Below are 19,588 nucleotides of genomic sequence, written 5' to 3' on the forward strand. Positions count from 1 at the left end.
GTTACTTGGATAACTGTGGTAATTCTAGAGCTAATACATGTTGACGAGCGCTGACCTCCTGGGATGCGTGCATTTATCATACCAAGACTAATCCGGGGCCGCCCGGCCGCTTTGGCGACTCTAGATAACCTCTGGCCGATCGCACGTCCCTGGGGCGCTGAGGTGAGGACCGGGACTTTGGTCGGGCCTCTTCCCCCCCCAGGGCGGGCCTGACTGACGCACGGGAGACCGGGGATGGGGGTGGCCCCTGTCCCCTGCCCCTCTCTGTGACGGAAACCAAGTTCACCCGGCACGATCCCCCCCTCAGGTGGGGGGAAACCAAATGGCAGTAAATCCTCAGGCTGGTACCACCCCTCCCTCGAAAGGCCCTGGTGCGGGCTGGGCCCTCCCGCATCCAAGTCCCGGCCTGTCCGGGTTCCAGGTGACCGAGGAGCGGCCCTTCTCATGCGGCGGTGCGGCCTGGAAGAGAAGGGGTGAGTACCTGTGGTGGGAGCCGTGCAGGATGGGGAGCCGCCTGGCTCTTCCCTTTCAGCTCCTCCGACCTGGGCAAAGGGTAGGGTGGGCTGATCGCCAGCCCACCCTACCCTTTGCCCAGGCCACCGGCACGGCTTGGGGCTGCATGGCGACTGATGGCTGACGTGCAGGTGGAGCAACCCTCCCTCGGTGCCAGGTACCCGGTTCGACCCGGTCTTGTGCGGCCGGGCCGAGGGGTTTGAAGACTCATGTGGTTCTTCCTGTTTACCCTTGGAGGGACCGGCGGCCACGGGGCCGCTTGCTCCCGTCACACTGGGAGCCCCCTACCTTGCCCGTGGGCGGGTGGGGGGACTCCCAAGCTGAACGCCTGGCAATGTTTTTTTTCCCAACGGTGCAGTCCGACTCCCAGAGAGGAAGCCTTGAACGGGGTGCCCGGGCTGTCCTGCCCGCGGATGGACGGGGTTGCCTTCCTCCCGCTTCTCCTGTGCCCGCAGGTGGTTGATCGTTTTCAAAAAGTTGCCTGTGACTCTTGGCGGTGGATCACTCGGCTCACGGTTCGACGAAGAACGCAGCTAGCTGCAAGAATTAGTGTGAATTTCAGGACACATTATCGACACTTCGAACGGGGTTATGCCTGTCTGAGGGTCGCTCGATCCTCAAACGCGGCTGGGGCCATGGAGGTATGCCATGGAGGTATGCCGCCGGCTCGCCTGGTCTCCGAGAAAGGGTTCTGGCGACCGGTCTGTCACAGGCCCATCCCGGGGTGCCTGCCTGCATGCTGCGGGTGGCTGTCAGTGGTGTCCCACTGACTGCCCACGTGCACGCGCCTCGGGTGCCCAGCTTCGCGGTCGGCTTCTTGAGAAGGGCAAATCCCCTTCCAGATCCGATCCGGGGAAAGAGGGCAGGCGCTGCCGGGATGCCAGGCCCCTGCTCCGGCAGTGGCCTGGCCTGCCCCAGCAACCGCCTTCGACGCTCCAGCGGTATTCTTCCGACTATGACCTCAGATCAGACGTGGCGACCTGCAGAATTTAAGCATATTACTAAGCGGAGGAAAAGAAACTAACCAGGATTCCCCCAGTAACGGCGAGTGAAGAGGGAAGAGCCCGGCGTCAGATCCCCACCCGGCGACGGGCGCGGGAAAATGGCCAACAGAAGACGACTCCCCGGCGCCGCTCAGGTGGCCCAAGTGTGATCGAGGCTCACTCTGCGGATGGTGTTAGGCCGGTAGCAGCCCCCGGCCGACATGTGGCCAACAGAAGACGACTCCCCGGTGCCGCTCAGGGGGCACAAGTGTGATCGAGGCCCACTCTGCGGATGGTGTTAGGCCTGTAGCAGCCCCCGGCGCGCCGGTATCGGGTCTTCTCGGAGTCGGGTTGCTTGGGAATGCAGACCAAAACTCGATATAAGGCTAAATACGGGCACGAGACCGATAGCCAATACCATAAGGGAAATTTGAAAAGACCTTTGAAGAGAGAGTTCAAGAGGTAAACAAGTGGGGTCCGTGCAGTCTGCCCGGAGGATTCAAAATGGCAGGAAGGTCGGTGGCCCGGGAGTTCCAGATTCCCTCCGCGGGACCAGCGCCCGGGTCCTACCCGGCCCCGCAGGTTGCATTTCCTCCGTGGTGGTGTGCCGCGACCGGCTCCGGGTCGGCTGGGAAGGCTTCGGGTGGCAGGTGGCCCTCCGCTCCGGAGGACGGTGTTACAGCCCCCCTGGCAGCAGCTCCGCCATGTCCGTGGGGCCGAGGGAGATTTGACTGCCTCCGCGCCCTCTCCTGGGCACCCCTCTGGGCGTGCCGGGCGGCTGAAGGGCGACGGGCCCCTGCTCCCAGCGCGACTGTCGACTGGGGCGGACTGTTCTCAGTGTGCCCCGACCGCATCGTCCATCGGGCGGAGAAGGCCACGCCAGGGGTCTGCGGTGATGTTGGTTACCCACCCGACCCGTCTTGAAACACAGACCAAGGAGTCCAACACGTGCGTGAGTCAGAGGGCCGAGCGAAACCCTGTGGCGCAATGAAGGTGAGGGCCGGCGCACGCCGGCTGAGGTGGCATCCCGCCGCGCTTCCAACGGTGGGCGCACCACCGGCCCGTCTCGCCCGCTCTGTCGGCGAGGTGGACCATGAGCGTGTGTGATAGGACACAAAATATGGTGAACTATGCCTGGGTAGGGCAAAGCCAGACGAAACTCTGGTGGAGGTCTGTAGCGTGGGCGCACCACCGGCACGTCTCGCCCGCTCTGTCGGCGAGGTGGAGCATGAGCGTGTGTGATAGGACACAAAAGATGGTGAACTATGCCTGGGTAGGGCGAAGCCAGAGGAAACTCTGGTGGTGGTCTGTAGCGGTCCTGAGGTGCAAATCGGTCATCCAACCTGGGTATAGGGGCAAAAGACAAATCAAACCATTTAGTAGCTGTTTCCCTCCCAAGTTTCCCTCAGGATAGCTGGCGCTCGGAGCCCCAGTTTTATCTGTTAAAGAGAATGATTAGAGGTCTTGGGGCTGAAACGATCTCAACCTATTCTCAAACTTTAAAAGGGTAAGAAGCCTTGCTCGCTGGTGTGGAGCTGGACATAGAATGTGAGTGCCTAGTGGGCCACTTTTGGTAAGCAGAACTGGTGCTGCGGGATGAACCGAACGCCTGGTTAAGGCGCCAGATGCCGACGCTCATCAGACCCCAGAAAAGGTGTTGGTTGATATAGACAGCAGGACGATGGCCATGGAAGTTGGAATCTGCTAAGGAGTGTGTAACAACTCACCAACCGAATCAACTAGCCCTTAAAATGGATGGTGCTGGAGCGTTGGGCCCATAACCGGCCGTCGCCGGTGCTGAGAGCCGCGGGGGCTAAGCCGCGATGAGTAGGAGGGCTGCTGTGGTGAACACGGAAGCCCGGGGTGAGGGCCCGGGTGGAGCCACCGCTGGTGCAGATCTTGGTGGTAGTAGCAAATATTCAAACGAGAACTTTGAAGGCCGAAGTGGAGAAGCGTTCCATGTGAACAGCAGTTGAACATGGGTCAGTCGGTCCTAAGAGATGGACAAGCGCCGTTCGGAAGGGACGTGTGATGGCCTCTGTTGCCCTCAGCCGTTCAAAAGGGAGTCGGGTTCAGATCCCCAAACCCGGAGTGGCGGAGGCGGGTGCCCTCGCGGCGTGCAGTGCGGTAACGCAAACGATCCCGGAGAAGCCGGTGAGCCCCAGGGAGAGTTCTCTTTTCTTTGTGAAGGGCAGGGCGCCCTGGAATGGGTTCGCCCTGAGAGAGAGGCCCGAGCCTTGGAAAGCACTGCGGTTCCGGCGGCGTCCGGTGAGCTCTCGCTGCGCTGGTCCTTGAAAATCCGGGGGAGATGGTGTAAATCTCGCGCCGGGCCGTACCCATATTCGCAGCAGGTCTTCAAGGTGAACAGCCTCTGGCATGTTGGAACAATGTAGGTAAGAGAAGTCGGCAAGTCAGATCCGAAACTTTGGGATAAGGATTGGCTCTCAGGGCCGGGTCAGTCAGGCTAGAGAGTGAAGCGGGACTGGGCGCGCGCCGCGGCTGGACGAGGCGCCTCCCTCTGGGGCGGTGGCGACTCTGGATCGCCCCAGCTGCGGTGGTCGCCTCTCCCCGTGCCCCCTCCCAGGAGGCACGGGTCCGGCATTCTGCCTCGGCTGGCGCCTAGCAGCTGACTTAGAACTTGCGCGACCAGGGGAATACGACTGTTTAATTAAAACAAAGCATCGTGAAGGCCCGAGGCGGGTGTTGACGCAATGTGATTTCTGCCCAGTGCTCTGAAAGTCAAAGTGAAGAAATTCAATGAAGCGCGGGTAAACGGTGGGAGTAACTATGATACTTAGCAAGTAATCCAACCTCAAACTTCTGGATCAGCAAGCATAACAAAATGAAAGAAAACAGTACATAGCTGCGCTGATGTTAAGAGCAAATGTTTTATATACTAGAGAAACCATCAATAGGGGAAGGAACCGTAAATTTGCTACATGTAGGTATTGTAATGATGTTTGCGAAACAATTTCTCATATTTCAGGCGCATGTACTAAAACTAAGGACATTAGGATAAAAAGACATAACAAAATTCTGGAATTGCTCATTGATAGAGCAAAAAGGTGTGGTTGGATGGCATATAGGGAACCTCATGTTACGAATAATCAAGGAGAACTACAAAAACCAGATGTAGTGTTTACCAAAAAAGGTACAGCTGTAGTGATTGATGTTTCAATTCGTTATGAAAACTCACAGAATTCCCTTGAATTAGCGTGTGAGAGTAAAGTGAAATACTATCAGGATCTGTCACAGCAAATCAAAGATCTCACAAAATGCAACACTAAAATTTCATGGCTTTATCATTGGATGTCGTGGTATTTGGCCTCAATGTAATGATGTTGTTCTTGATGATTTAGGTCTGCAAATGTCATTCCCATTCAAGAAAAATGTTTCCCTGACTACTTTAATGGACACTCTTAAAATGTGCCAAGTATTCATGGACAATTGAGTATCAAGCTTATACTGAGATGTACACTTTCTTGCAGCACACATGTCACCCTTTTAAAGCATATTGTTTTAACATATAGGTTTATAGTTGACACAAGATTTAGTATAGATGTGAATTTTATAGATGTGCTTTTTCTAGTTAGATGTGCAATTTGTAGATGTGTATTTTTATAAATGTGTGCTTATAACAATTTAAATATAGTTGTGTACATCATACTTATTGAAATGTCTTGAATGATGAATAGATCTCAAATAATCTCATACACATATTTATCACATATTGATTATTGATGTCCTGCTAATCATATTTTAATTTCTCAGGACTGTTCGTAGACAATTATAAATTGTTGGAATAGTACTGCAGGGTGTACTATCTCTGATCACAGTTCCAGTGAGGACAGCGTTCAGTGTGGCTGTACTCAGTAGTGAAAGAATATTGTATTGTTGGAAGCAAAACCGAATTGACGCTGATGGGCAGCATAATAACCCAGAATGAGCCACTGCGAGGAGGTACAGAAATAGAAAAATGTCTCATCATCTAATTAGTGACGCGCATGAATGGATGAACGCGATTCCCACTGTCCCTACCTACTATCTAGCAAAACCACAGCCAAGGGAACGGGGGCAGGATCAGCAGGGAAAGAAGGCCTGTTGAGCTTGACTCTAGTCTGGCAATGTGAAGAGACATGAGCACTTCAAGAGCACTTAAAAGATGCTCGTCCTCCTCTCGCCTCTGACCTGGACTCGAGCATCTCCAACCGTAATGACTGGTTGGGTGAGGCAATCGAGTCGCTGGCCCCTCTTAGGCCAATTAAAACATTCAGGTCCTCACCCGCAGCCCCCTGCTACTCGCACGAACTGAGACAGAAAACATCTGCCTGTAAAGTTCTGGAGAGGCGCTGGAGACTAGGATACTCAACAGAAAGTAAACCTGAGTATCATACTGCCCTGAAAGAGTATCGGAAGCTGATAATAAAGCAAAAAAGAAGCTTTCTACCTGAAAAAAATTGATAAGGCCAGCAATGCCCCCAGAGAAATTTTTTCAATTGTAAGATCGTTTACTGACCCCCAAGCTCTGAATCGACACCAGCCAGTTTCTCAAACACTCTGTACTCAGCTTTCCGAATTTTTTTAGGAGAAAATCGCCCTCATATATGCTTCTTTTCTACCCAGGGACAGTCCTGGCACTAAGGAGTTACAGATGGATCACAACTCCTCAGGTCCAGTTTTTACTGAATTCTGAATTCTCTGAATTCTCGGAAATATCTGAAGATACCTCCCTGAGGGAATTACTCAGATGCAAGTCAGGATCCCCTAGGGATCCCTGGCCAGCAAAACAATACAAAGCTTTAGCAGTCTTTTTGAACCCCCTTCTCAATCCCATATGGAATGCCTCCCTGAGCTCTGGCATTTATCCGGATTCATGGAAACATGCATACCTTGTCCCGATCCTAAAGAAAGCCAATGCTGATCCAGAGAACCTGATGAACTATAGGCCAATTTCTCTCCTTCCAGCTCCAGCCAAGATTTTGGAAAGACTAGCTCACCAGCAAATCGCTAGCTTTATTGAGAACCATGCTCTCTTCCACGACTCACAACATGGCTTTCATCCAGGTTACAGCACAGAGTCAGCCTTAATAGAAATGGCGGACTCTGTGGGCTGGACACGTGACCGGGGTTCGAGGGCGGTGTTGGTGCTGCTGGATTTATCTGCAGCATTCGACACCGTCTCTCATCCCATCCTGCTGAACAGACTGAGCACCTATCCTCAACTGGATAGGCTTGTTCCTATCGGACCGAAAGAAACAGGTCCATACCCCTCCCTTTACTTCCTCAGTCAGGCCACTTAAATGGGGTGTGCCTCAGGGCTCCTCATTAAGCCCCCTCCTATTTAATGTGTACTTTACCCCTCTAGCTGAAATGATTTCTTCTCGGGCATTAAAACAACATCTTATGCCGATGACATTCAGCTGCTCTTTACCTTTGATGAGCCAACCCCCTCACTTTTGACCCTCTGAAAACTTGCCTAAGTAACATCGCCAAATGGATGGACCTTAATTTCCTCATATTGAATGCAAATAAAACTGAGGTGCTCTTTTTCAACCAACCATCCCCATTAAATTCCAATCTCTGGTGGCCGGAGGACCTGAGCCAGGCTCCTATCCCGAAAGAATCGGTCAGAAACCTGGGGGTCCGATGGGACTCCCAGTTATCTTTCGGAAGTCAGGTCCAAACAGTATCTGCAGCATGTTTTTCTAAGATTAGAATTCTAAAAAAACTTATAAACTACCTACCCTGTCCAAACCGAAAAACGGTAGCGCATGCGCTTATAATCTCGCATCAGGATTATGCTAACGGACTATATTTAGGCCTATCAGCAGGCCTGTGCCAAAAATTACAGATGGTACAAAATGCCGCGGCGCGCCTGATCGGTGGTCTTCCCCGCAGGCAGCACATCTCTCCCTATCTTCGGGAATTGCACTGGCTTCCCGTGCCTAAACGAATTGATTTTAAAGCAATGACGCTGGCCTACCGGACAACAAAAGGCAAAGGCCCAGCCCATTTGAGATCTATTCTTTGCCCTTACAGCAAGTCGAGAGCTCTTCGATCTAATTCCAAACTGCTTCTGGCTACTCCCCGATTTAAAAAAGCTCAATCGGGGGGCAAAATCTTTGAGGTATGCTCTACCCAAAGATGGAATAAGCTGCCTCTGAATCTTCGAATGAGTAAATCAGAACCTGAATTCCGCCGATCCTTAAAAACTTTCCTATTCTGCCTCTAGGCCTTTGCCTTGGACGACGGTTTTTACTCAATCAGCACAGGGACACCCCATTGGGGTAGCTGCGTGCTTTATAAAATACACTAATAATAATAATAATGAGAGGTGTAGGATAAGTGGGAGGCTTTCGCGCCGCCGGTAATATACCACTACTCTTATTGTTTTTTCACTTACCCAGTGAGGCGGGAGGGCGAGCCCCGTGGGGCTCTCGCTTCTGGCTCCAAGCGCCCGGTGCCTGCCGAGCACGACCTGCTCCGAGGACAGTGGCAGGTGGGGAGTTTGACTAGGGCGGTACACCTGTCAAACGATAATGCAGGTTTCCTAAGGCAAGCTCAGGGAGGACAGAAACCTGCCGCAGAGCAGAAGGGCAAAAGCTCGCTTGATCTCGATTTTCAGTATAAATACAGACCGTGAAAGCTGGGCATTACGATCCTTCTGACTTTTTTGGTTTCAAGCAGGAGGTGTCAGAAAAGTTACCACAGGGATAACTGGCTTGTGGCAGCCAAGCGTTCATAGCTACGTCGCTTTTTGATCCTTTGATGTCGGCTCTTCCTATCATTGTGAAGCAGAATTCAACAAGCGTTGGATTGTTCACCCACCAATAGGGAACGTGAGCTGGGTTTAGACCGTCGTGAGACAGGTTAGTTTTACCCTTCTGATGATGTGTTGTTTCAATACTAATCCTGCTCAGTACAAGAGGAACCGCAGGTGAAGCTACCATCTGTGGGATTATGACTGAACGCTTCTAATTTAGAATGCCCCCTGAACAGTAACGATACCACAGTGCCACGGAGCCTCGGTTGGCCTGGAATAGCCTGCCTTTCTCGGGGGAGGGGGGGGGGGTGCGTAGAGCGTGGACGGAAGGGGGCCGCCTCCATTGCCCTTAGTGCAACGCATGTTTGTGGGGCACCCGGTGCTAAATCATTTGTTGTCATCAGTTGTTGTCAGGGTTTCGTAAGTAGCATAGCAGCTAGCTCGCTGCGATCTATTGAACGTCATCCTCTGAGCCAAGCTTTTGTCTCTCCGTGCGTGGGTGCCTGCGGACGCCCTCCTCCACCACACCCAGGGGTGGGTCCCTCTACCGCGGGGCCGGTGAGAGGAACGCGGAGGGGGTAACGTGGGCCTGTGGGAGGCCGCCTCCACCACATGCCCTCCGGCACAGGGGCCTCCCCCTCCTGTCCCTGCCTCACCGTGGTGCGGCGATGGGGGCCATCATCCCTTGCGGGTCGGCAGGGTGACCAGATGGCCTGGGCCGACTGGGCCTTCCCTTCCCGCTGCTCCCGGGTAAGTCAGGCAGGGGGGCAAGCAGCAGCCAGCCAGGGGAAGGAGCCTCCCGAGTGGCTGCCTCAGTGCGCCCAGTGAACCTCGCTGGACTGCAAGGGTGACTGTGTACGGCACCCTCCCAGGCTACCTGGGCACTGGGCGGTCCCGAGCCATCTGGTTGCCTGGCTGCATAACCAAATGGCCCTGCAGGGCGGGCGACTAGATGGCCCTACGGGCGGGGCGACCAGTTGGCCTGCGGGCAGGGCGACCAGATGGCCCTGTGGGCTGGGTGACCGGATAGCCCTCCGGGCTGAGTGACCAGATGGCCATGCGGGCTGGTGGTTGGGCTAACTTTAACTTTTGCCCCTCCCCAAAGTTCTGTAAGCCCCCACTACAAGGGGATCGAGCTGCATCCCAGGGTCCCAGGCTGCGGGAGCCCCCGTCCTGAAAGCCAGCCAAGGGTCTGGGCGCTGGTGACGGGGGTCCACTGGGGCCCGGGGAGGTTCTCCCCAGCCTGGCTAGGGTTCAGAAGCTAGGACCGGGACCGGGGCTCGCGCTGCGTCCCAGGCTGCGGGAGCCCCCCATCCTGGAAGCCAGCTGAGGGTCCGTGTGATGTGATGGGGGTCTTCCGGGGCACAGGATGGCTCTCCCCAGCCTGGCTAGGCTTTGGAAGCTAGGACCAGGCCTGGTTCCAGGGTCCCAGGCTGCGGGATCCCCCTGTCCTAGGAGCCAGCTGAAGGTCCGGGTGCTGGTGACGGGGGTCCACCGGGGCCCGGAGAGACTCTCCCCAGCCTGGCTTGGTTTCAGAAGCTGGGACCGGGCCCGGGGCTCGTGCTGCGTCCGGTGGGCCCTGAGGTGCAGGAGGCCTCCATCCTGCAAGCCAGCCGAGGGTCCGGGTGCTGGGGACGGGGGTCCACTGGGGCTCAGGGAGGCTCTCCCCGGCCTGGCTAGGTTCGGAAACTGGGACCGGGCCCGGGGCTCGTGCTGCGTGCGGTGGGCCCCTGGGTACGGGAGGAGCCCCCCATCCTGCGAGCCAGCCAAGGGTCCGGGCACTGGGGACGGGGATCCACTGGGGCCCGGGGAGGCTCTCCCCAGCCTGGCTAGGGTACGGAAGCTGGGACCGGGCCCGAGGCTCGTGCTGCATCCACTGGGGCCCGAGGAGGCTCTCCCCGGACTGGCTGCATTCAGAAACAGAGACTGGGCCGAGGAGCAGGGGTGGCTGGCTGTTAGACCTGGCATCATTGGCATGAGTCTCTCCTCCATTTTATCTGTTTGCCTCCTCTGTTTACGATGTTTTTGCTGGAATATTGCTTTGGGCACCGTGCCGCTGCTGATCAGTGCCACAGTGCAAGTGCTCCCGATGTTAAATGTATGCATTGATTGGATTACATGTTTGGCTTATTTGGTTTACTGTCAGTCCCTAGTAGCGTGCACTCGGAGTGCCAGGGCGTGTAAATACAAATCCTGCTAGTGGGCTTGCAGCACTGATTGAGCCACCCACAGAAGCGGCCTGGTAAAAGTATGTCTAAGGTCTGCCATTGCAGAACCTGCGTGCAGTCTGGTACTGTCATGCGGACTGCGCAAGTGAACCTACTTGCCAGTCCCCCAGCCTTCCTTTAACTTCATATCAGTCACCCCTATGGTAGGCCAGAGGGCAGGGTGCATTGTAAGGATAAGGTAGGACAAGCCCTGATGTGTGTGACATGTCCTAATAGTAAATTACAGCCATCTTCGTTTTTCACTATTGTAAGGCTACCTGCTCTCCATAGAGTTAGAATGGGCTGACGGAATTATTACACAATATAATCCTAGCGGGCTCGGAGAGCATAGTACAATGTCGAGTTTGGTATCCCTGAACTCAGAATTTATTAATGCATCCTGTAGGGTGGATGGTTTTTAGATTCTGTGTTTGGAACTATCCCTTTTAGAAAGTGGCTAGTTCCTTGTCTAACTGTCTACCGGTCTCTGTTGGTTTGGTGTGCGTGACAGGAGCTGGGTGGCTCCAGAGGTCTGAATGAGTCAGTATGGGGCGAATGAGACATTTGCACTTTGAGTGAGGGGAGAGTAGTTCCTGATAGCCTGCTCTGCCTAACACAATACTGGCCCTACCTCCTGCCGGGCGATGGATGGCCCTGTACCTGCCAGTGAAAATACTGGCCCCGCCTCCTGCTGGGCGGCTGAAGACTCTGCCCCGCTCAGTGAATAGGCCAGGTGCCTTGGCCTGGCAACACCCACAACAAACCCAGGATGGGGGAAATCTCCCGGCACAGACAAAGGGATCAAAGCTGAAAAGGGGTATAAGAGAAGGACCCCTGAAGAAAAGAACTTAGATCACTTCTGACAAGGAAACCTGTACCAATGACAAGAAGCCTGCTGATCCAATGACTTGCCTACCCCTTCTGCTAGTGTGCTGTTTGCTGGGGGGAATCCTGCATTGCTTCTTTATTTTTGCCAATGAACAAGGAGAGAGGAACTGAGTGTGTACTCTCGAACTTTGCCGAGAAAATCTCCAAGGGCTGGAAGAGTGCCAGCCTCCTGTTGAAGTCACAGGGCTAAAGGACTTCACCATCTGCTAAAAATGCCTGTTGCTGGAACGTGGAAGTCCAGCACCTCCAAAGAAACCAGCAATCTCGACGTCGACGGACGCAACTGAATCCAGCTCGACATCGTGAGTGAAGCTCCAGTGTCCCGCACCTTCGACGCCGGCCGTCAGGCCCGATCGACGCCAGTAGCGACGCTGCTACCGATCGCCTCGACAACGAAGCCCTCTCGAAGCCGTGAGCGCTGCTCACTCTTGCAACGACGACATCAACGCCGCCGCTGTATCCTGCTTCGCTACCATGAGCGCTGCTCCAGTCCGACACCTCTTGACACCGAGGATCATCGTGCGCTTCATTTTCAAAGGTACTGTGTTGGAGGGGTCTGTCTCGACTTCGAGCTCGACGTAGCGCTCCTCGCGGTCGACACCGAACCTTTGGAATAACTTTGCTTCGACGGCGTGTGACTCCTGCGGGGGTTACCTTGTTGCCAAGAACTGTGTTTTAAAGAAGAAGAGTTGCTTTTGTTGCTAAAGACTGTTTACTAGGAAGAAACTTCGCTTGAACTATTATTTTTCCTTCCAAGAGTATTTATTAAGATTGTGGTATATTTTTGTCGTTATTTGGTCTTGTGCTAAGCCTTATATAAACATCCGTATTTTTATAATACCACTGTGTAGTGTCCATTTGAATGTATTCACTTTATTACTGTATATGGTCATAAATGCTTAGATAAGCCTGTCTGCTCTGCCAAGCTACCAAGGGGGTGAGCAGGGGTTATCTGAGTGTGTGCAAGGGGTGAGGTGGGCACCCCTTGCCCTTACTAGAGGAGGTGGGTCCCTATTTGTCAGAAGTGTATACCTCTGCTAACTAGCGACCACCGATTCTAACACTGGCTTTATCCACTATGCTGGTAGAGCTTAGTTTTCTGCCAACCCCTAATTGTTACCTATAATGGAAGAATATATGTTTGTTTCACAAATGCCAGCATAAAACTTTCCCAGCCTCTAAGAGTTTTCCACTGTGTTAGATTCTAGGGGCGTCTGATGCCAAAGAGTAGGTCATACATTTTAGATCCTTTGCTGAGTTGCCCTTTGTGAACAAAGTCTCCTTTCTTATTAGATGAGGCAGTGTATTTTTCTCGTGACATTTTATTCAACAACAGTTCAACCAAAGGGTCTGAGGTTGGTAAAAATGATTTAGTGGATGGTGGCTGTGGTGTTTCAGAGTCTGAAGTATATACAGTCAGCTTATTTTCTCCTCCGACCCTTATCAAAATTAGCTTAAAAAGGGATGTGAACTGTTGAGGATAACCTGGCTTTGATGTGTGGTGTTAAATCTATATGGTTTAGTATGTTTTTCATTTCAGCATCCAGCTGCTACGTCTTGTTTTTCCTTAAGGCCCAGTCTTACCGTGTAACGGACCCAAAATGTTCCAACTGATGTCAGGATATCAAACACATCTTCTGTGTGCTTCACAAGTTTCCACCAAATAAGACTGCTTAAAGTGCTATATCACATGTATCCTTTGAATCTTGTTAACTTTCTCTAAGGCTCCTGTACCTCTATTCTATACCCAGTACTTGTGATTGCCCCTTCCATATCAATATGTGTTCATTTGCTGGCCTGCTTGCTTTTAGCACATGTCCTTCCTGGTGGGTACACTAGACATTTAACTAGACAGAAGTACTCACTGTGGTCATTACAATCTTAATAAATGATGTATGCAAGTCCTAGCAGGCATTGTTTCATCCTGTTTATATAAGGATACAGACTTGTGTAATCATAGTAGTGTATTTGTTGACTACCAATGCAGACTTATTACCATTATTACAACCCCCAAGCAAGGTATCAAAGGGCTCATTAGGCTCCGGCAATTCCTTGCTTCTGGTAAAACACATAAGCTCTTCTTTTGATCTTACAATACTTAGCCTCACATGCTCCCACAAGGATCTCATAACAACACCGTGGTTCTCGTTATAATGTGCCTTTAACTAGGTCTAGAGGTACAGTTGCTCAAAGAGACTACCCAGCAGACTACTATATTCATGTACGTCATAGCAGTGGGAACAGGCATAATAAAAACACCTGTTTTATTCAAAAGCGATGGGCACACTGTTAACTATAGCATATTGATCTAGGAAATACAGCCCCACTTGATATTCACCACCGTTGACTTTGTGACTCAGGTCTGGTGTACAACTGTCTGACTGAAACATTTTACAGTGCATGTCACACTGGAGATTACACTTTGTGTTATAAATATGGTCACTATGTGGACACACATATTTCACATATATGTTTATTACGTGATTGAAATGCTTGTCATGGTGTACAACAAACACAGTCTTAGTTCTTAAATGCTGTCTAGACATGATGTACATCCACAACCTACTATATTAGAGAACTTTAATGGTCACATCAGAGTAATTTTCAAACAAACCCAGTTCACCCAAGTCTTCCATAAGATTGTGGGATAACTGCAGATCAACATGAGTTTTTAAGGCCATAGACCACTTACGCCTGTTTGTTATGCAACTATCTGAAAGCAGCCCTATAATACTTCCTGTTAAAAAGATGTTGTTCTCAGCATGCTTACAACTGAGTAATAAAAACAGCATTTGTTTTTCTCGAGATTTTACTGTCCAAGGTACTCTTTAATTTTTTGGACACACCACCTTCTCTCCCGCGAATGTTGAGGGATATTATTGTGAAGGTACCAGGGCTGTGATTACCGCTTTACTTTGTAAAAGTTTTGCAATGCTTTCCACAATTCTATTGCATCAAATAAATATGTTTGTGAAAGTCTTAGGACTATTTAGAACTTGTCTGCTGAAAGAGTTGGAAAAAACCTTCAGGCCTAAATTTTGTGAAAGAAATTCTATATGTTCTTGTTTAGTTTAATAAATATCTTCTAACCTTTGTTCTGTAGATCTTATTCAGATTCTGAGAATCTGGCCCTTTGCGAGCGCAAAAAAGCTTGATGAATCAGGCTGTAAGCTCCTGAACTTCGACAGACTTCCAGCCTGATACTATTAAAGAGTGAGGGCTGTGTCTGTGAACTTTGTTTTTTGAAAAAAATTACTATTAGGTACTCTTATTGTTAAATTTACTAGCATAAATAGAAAGCATGCCTGTATGTATACCCTCACAAGTATGCACACATACACTCTCACACATGTACATATATCACATTCTTTCATATTCACATTTGCCTTTTCTTTAATAAAGGAAATTTATCATACCTGCCAAGCAGTTCTTGTCATTAACGAATATGTTTAGATGTGTAGCATACACAGTTCATAGTTTTTAGGGCACATACATTTCTTTCCTACACAGCTTTGGGTGTTGGTTTTCGTTCCTTTTTGAGAACATGGCGATGATGAGAGAGTAAACAAGTTGGTGGGCACCTGCCAATTGCTCCTTGGCTTACCAGAGGCACTTACTAAACACACATTTTTTATTCTCACACTTATAAGAATCACCTTTAGGACATGACCTACTTTTACCTTTAAATACACACCCATGTGGGTTAATAAGTAGGTACTAGACCCTCCCCCGAATTAAAAAGAAGAACCCCTTAAATTCTGAGTTGATGTGTGATATACAAAAAGGGCTTTTTTGTATATGATAAAATAATTTGTGCCTATTTAAAAAAAAGAAAATATCCCCCAGATATGCCTTGGGCTGCTTGGACCCATTCCCCAAGCCATTTCTGCCAATGAAGACCCCATCTCCTGGGACCTGATTTAGATAATAAGGGGAGGGGGACATACAGCCCCTCCCGAGACATATTCGGCTCAAGGGACTTCCTCCCCCGGGGTCCAAATTATTTAATAAAAAGAGGGGGCTGTGCTGCCCTGTTCCCTGAGTCATATTCCCCATTCTCTGGGGACTGAAGTATATTTTAATCGCGAGGAGGCCACTACACTCTTACAGGCAGGGAATTAGATCAATAGATTTCTCTCGTGGAAGCCAGAGTGACTGCTCCCCTTCACCTATTCAGAATCGGTTGACAGAGGAGAGGACTTCACTGAGGAGCTCCGCCACATCAATGCAAGTAAACATTGCAGCTGTCTCCAATCAACTTTATACGTATTTTTGCACTTTTATATAGCGCAAACTTGAGCCAAGGTATTGCAATGCTTTACATGATACCCAGCTGCATGAAAGAAAGATGCATTCTGCTTTTTTAAGACACAGGTAGATTACGTGATTTGCCCAGAATCACAGAAAGTTGAGCAGACGCCGAGACTCCAACCGGGTTCCCAGGTGCCAAAGTCTGCCAAACGCCACACCCTCTCCAAAAGACCCCGGCTCGTATGTAAACGTTGTGTAACTGATAGAGCGCGCAGGCCACCCGGCTCTAAGTTTACCAGATCTTCACGCACTTGGGCCCATGACGTGATTAAGACACCAATTTAGTGAGTCGGGTGATTTTACACACCACTATCAGTATTCTATGTGTGTGTCTTCTTTGACACTATTACCATAGCACCTGACTTACTCCAGGTACTTATTCTTCCTGATGGATCAGGAGCTGTTGAAGACAGGTGATAAATAATTCTAAACACTTCGTCCATTTAACAGCACTCTTGTAATTTTCTAAATGACCACAGACACCTGAGGCGTTTTAAATCTTTATATAAGAATGTAAAATTTAAAGTGACAAAAGAATAAGGCAGATGCTGATAAACACATCAATAAGCAGAATCACAAAAATTATGTAACTATGAATAAGAGAGAACACCATTTAAGAGCAAATGGGATTCTATAGGGTAAGGGTAACAGGGAACATGCTATTCAGTTTCAGGCTTAAACTAGTGACGATCTATGTAAAACACATTAGTTAGTGGATTTCTATAGCCTATTAGTGATTCAAATCCTAATCTTAGTCTATCTAACTTAGATCCTAAATATTCATCACACTTTATTTTAAGCAAAAACAGTTTCAATATGCCTTACAGGAAAGGGGAAAAATGGAACATGCTACAAACAATTGCAAATTCATTACTAGAGAGAACAGAGAGAATATCATGGGCATAGAGGCTTTATTAAAGAGCAGGAAGAAAAGGATAGTAGACAGACACCCACAGGTATATTTACCTAGGACGGGAATGAGGACTAACCCTGGCCACGGGTCAGCTTCGGGAAAGGACGAGGACAAGGACCCTCAAGGATTTAGGGCATCAGTAGGTGAGCAGGTACAGCTCACAGAAATCAGGACAGGATACCCCTCAGGATTTGGGTCAGGACTGGGCTCACCAAAGGGCACGACCAACACCTGCAGCTTCGGATGCAACGCCTGCGCTACCCCCTCACCGCACGGAATCCGCCAGTAACCCCGATTGGGTTTTCGAATCTCCCAGCAAAGTGCTCCGCCAGCACTTAGGACTATTTCCACCCCTTGGAGTTTGTGGAAAATCTCGGACAGAGCGTTCCGCAGCTCTCTGTATCAATCACCTATAGAGTCGTGGGGTCGGAGACAGGTCAGCTATTCGGACAAGTCGGACAATTTTCTCTAACTAAACTAGGCTAGTTATACTCTTCTTGGACCCCCAGACCACCCACAAATGTTGCAAGTGACAAGGTCCCAACTTACGATTGGTCAGGAGAGGTGGTTAGGTCATAGTCACCACCTAAATTTCTGTGTTCCCATATTTAATATTTAAAAGACAGTACCCACCCCTTACATTCCTGTTTCCAGGCATACGTGTAGAAGAGGACAATAGGGCATACAGTAGAAAGAAACAAATGTTGCATTTCAGGTGAAATTCAGCTTCTCCTCTCTGGGTCATGGGGTAGGTTCCCAGGAGCATCTCAGCTTCGGTAGCCAGCTGGCTGAGTTCCACTGATGCAAGGCCCGGTCCTCATATCACGTGATCGGGTCCACATAGACTTCTAAGATGGCGCAGCTCCCCAACTCCCAGGCCCCCAGATACGCGGTACATGAAAAGTAAGCGAAAACAAATCAGAATCACAGAAAAAATGAATACACTGTATACCGTGACCAACTACACTTTATCCCTTACTTTATAATATCTATAGCATTAGGGTTAAATGCAGAAATGACAGATATGCAGAAGCAGCATGAGCAAGCAGAACGCGTGGTTTTAGACAAGCGGCCATGTTTAGCTACAATGCGCATGAGCGAACTCTCCCTCCAAAACTGCGAGTGCGTCACATCACATGGGTATGACCGACGCATGCGCAGACTGAATTTCTGCGAAGCGGCCATTCTGTAGTATGCAAGCGGAGTTAGGATTAATAGACACATAGGCAAGCGTCTCTGGGACACCCGCGTGTACTTTAAAAGTGTAATATTAATGACAAACAGGATTGGTTAATACTATTACAAGTTAACGAGGTTCATGAATGAGAGCAAGTCGCTTTACGTGCGAATCCTTGCTCCATCAATCCTCTCTTTGATGATATTTACTATCATCACTATAAATGGAAACAAATGCCAACTTCATTCTTGCATGTCATTCATTTCAATCTCCACAAACTTGTTGTTGAGCTTTCTTTCCGCATCTCTTTTAGGGTGAAAGCTCTTAGCTTTCTTATAAATTTGGTTTCTCAATTCTTCCAATTCTAGCTCATCAACATTTCGCTTCACTCCTCTCTTATTCACCGTATACTTCTTCCTGCATTTTTGACATTTGCAGCAGATTATTATAATTAGTACAACCACACTTATTCCCGCTATTGGCATCAATATTTTCCATAAAAGATTTTTACCTAAGTTAGAGAACCAACTACCTACAGAGGAGAGACCATCAGTCAGTCTCTTCCAGGCACTATCAACCTCCAATGGTTTGAGTTATTTTTCCAAATTAGTTATATTTCTTACATATTTCTTAATTTCAACGCTTTTATCAGGAATGTAAGTGCAACAATGTTGCGCTTTCAACATCCTGCAGACTCCGCCCTCTTTTGCCAATAAGGTATCAAGAGCAAGGCGATTCTGTAAAACCATTGATCTGATCGCAACCATTTCAGTATTGACCAGCAGGAATCCAGCAGCAGTGTCAGTTGATAACCGATCCACTACTGTAGACAATTTACAAATACGATGAGTATTCAGAACCACTTCCATTCCAGGTATCAGTGCACTAAATATATCACCTATAATTTCTCCTACACTTTCTCGTCTACTAAGCATTAAGCCATTAGTATTTTCATTGCTTCCAGCAGCGTTGTTCACATGGTATATTTTCGGGAAGACAATGCCAAAATAGTAGCTTCCATACCAGTGATCCGGCAATTTGAAATAAGCCTTGTTTCCACATATATAATAAATTCCGGGAAACACAGGTTCTGACCCATTTTTGAAACCCCAACCTCCAATTAATTTGTAATTATGTTCGCATTCGCTGGAACCGATGAATACATTGTTATAATAACTAGTCTTTTCTCGATGAAGACAGAGTTTCCCTTTTCGTTCAAAGTCCAGCAATAACGCAGGAGTAGCTTCACCCTGTGAGGTGCTTTCCATGCTCTCAGCCCATTTAGGGGTTCTCTCCCTCTCATCATCTGCCTTTTTCTGAAATTTCTCTCTTCTTCTTTCCGCCATTTTTAAGAACATTTTCTCTTGTTCCTGTAATGAACAGGTCAAGTTATCTCTGCGAGCTTCAGTCAAATCTATGTCACCATTGTCACGTCTTTCTACACTTTGTGGTGTTTCTTCAGTCTGTACATCTTCTGTGTCTGGCGTCACTGCTTTAGTGGGGTACAGGTTGGGGTCTTTACTTATCATAAAAGGTATAAAGACCGTTAGTCCTATCCAAATCACTATCACTATGGCTACACTACATAAGCATATTTTACAGCAAGTCTTACAACAGTTTCCTCTAGATCTTCCATTTACATTTGAATCAGACATTTTAGGCTCACGAGTGGCTTTCCAACCCCTCTTTGTTTCTTTACACAAGAGGCTTACGCAGTTTCACTTTTTCAAGGTGGGTCTTCTACCTCAGAGCTCTGGTCAACAATTGATTCTTCATCACTCTTGCCACTGGTTTCAGGTTCATCAATTTCTTCCAGCACCAAGTAAGTCCATT

At 49.3% G+C, this 19,588-nt stretch overlaps 2 pseudogenes; both read left to right on the forward strand.

Annotated features, from left to right (window-relative positions):
• Positions 1–998: 998 nt before the first annotated feature.
• On the forward strand, positions 999–1,122 carry LOC147665035 (5.8S ribosomal RNA; annotated as a pseudogene; the record flags this gene model as incomplete).
• A 347-nt stretch (positions 1,123–1,469) lies between these two features.
• Positions 1,470–8,744, forward strand: LOC147665036 (28S ribosomal RNA; annotated as a pseudogene).
• The last annotated feature ends 10,844 nt before the right edge of the window (positions 8,745–19,588 follow it).

Source organism: Lissotriton vulgaris, unplaced genomic scaffold (assembly GCF_964263255.1).
Source record: "Lissotriton vulgaris unplaced genomic scaffold, aLisVul1.2 SCAFFOLD_1749, whole genome shotgun sequence".
Classification (NCBI taxonomy): domain Eukaryota; kingdom Metazoa; phylum Chordata; class Amphibia; order Caudata; family Salamandridae; genus Lissotriton; species Lissotriton vulgaris.